The 1,508-nt window shown below is 24.1% G+C and overlaps 1 non-coding gene across 1 annotated transcript; it reads right to left on the bottom strand.

Annotated features, from left to right (window-relative positions):
* Positions 1-324: 324 nt before the first annotated feature.
* On the bottom strand, positions 325-397 carry TRNAK-UUU (transfer RNA lysine (anticodon UUU)). The gene has a single exon. It is a non-coding gene; the product is annotated as a tRNA-Lys (tRNA).
* Positions 398-1,508: the final 1,111 nt, after the last annotated feature.

The following is a 1,508-nucleotide window of genomic DNA, read 5'->3' as shown; positions in this document are numbered from 1 at the left end:
ATTTTTTATAAAATATTCTTTTAGTTATAATAAGAATCCATACTTTATTTATATTCTTCATAGATGTCTTTTTTTAATTTTTTTGTAGCATATTTCGTGTTTTACCGATTGATATAAATTATTTACATTAGATATTTTAATTTCTATACGAATTAAAGCATTCAATTTTTTAAATCAGAATTTTAAATGATCTACGTAAATATATAAATTAACAGTGACATATTTTGTTATTGTATTATAAGATTTACCAAAACTTAAATTACAATAGCAACTAAATTAATAGAGGGTACATTTCAAAATAAAATTTATTACATGCAAAAAAGACGCCCCCTATGGGACTTGAACCCACGACCTATCGGTTAAAAGCCGATCGCTCTACCGATTGAGCTAAGGAGGCTTCGAAAACTTATAAATACTAGTATATATATTATAAATTTGCAGATAATGTAATAATATATATATAAAGGTGGACAGGCAAGTGGTTTACTTCTATAAAAATAATTTTAGGATAATTTTGAGAGATTTATTATTTGTAAATAATTATTTCTTCATTATGTTTTCTAGACCAATTGAATTTCAAGATTGTGGGAATGAAAAAAACAATGAAATGGTAAATAAATAAGAATATGAAGATGTATGCGAAAAGATCATATATATGTAAGCTAAATATAAAATACAAAATCAATCTAGAAGAATTAAATTGAAAATTTGAGTTATAAACTTTTTTCTATAAAAATTGATATTAAGTCGACGCGATTTAGCATACAGATTTGTGATGTTATATTGATTGCTAAAATATTCGATCTGTAATAAATCTAGAAATAAAAGTTGGTCAAAGAGATACGCAAAATTCAAGCCATATGTTTGTTTTTTTTTTGAATTTTCTAATTAAATAAAAACATTTATTGAGAAAAATTGTTAGTTTAATAAATATTAGAGCTTGATTTTTATTTTTAATGATTAATAATTTAATTGCTTTAATTATGTGCTAATTTTGTTATTGTAATTTCTGGTTTCTTCTTCAAGCGCAATATGATTGATTTCCCGTGGGCAAAAAATATTTAAACTCTTCTTGATACTTCTCTGGAGTAAGACACATTATTTCAAGGTTTTTCCTATATTTTTAGTTTTTATATGTGCCTCGGCTTGATTTTCGACTTCGAGTTTTTCAGGTAATTGATAATTTGTAAATGTAGCTTGTTTCAACTATACAATAAAACAACCCAAAATGCTAAAAAACAAATAGTATGCTGAATAAAAATATTAAAAGCAATAAACGGCTAAAAATTTACTTAGCTTATATAAAATATTTTGCGGGTGGTGGTAATTCTTTTCATAGTCTGGTTAAGAATGATATTAAGTTCAATATAATTTATTAAAAAAATTATCTAAATTTCTACTGATTCGCCAAAAACTAGTTTTCTTGTTGTGTCTTCTCTACTTATATATTCATACTACATATATTTAAAAAAACAGATCAATGAATCTGAGATATAATTGTAGCATTA

This window comes from Rhyacophila brunnea, unplaced genomic scaffold, assembly GCF_057557595.1.
Source record: "Rhyacophila brunnea isolate RB1 unplaced genomic scaffold, BYU_Rbru_1.0 scaffold_50, whole genome shotgun sequence".
Taxonomy (NCBI): Eukaryota; Metazoa; Arthropoda; class Insecta; order Trichoptera; family Rhyacophilidae; genus Rhyacophila; species Rhyacophila brunnea.
Note: the sequence above shows the minus strand (reverse complement) of the source record. Positions and strands in the feature narration are given on the sequence as shown.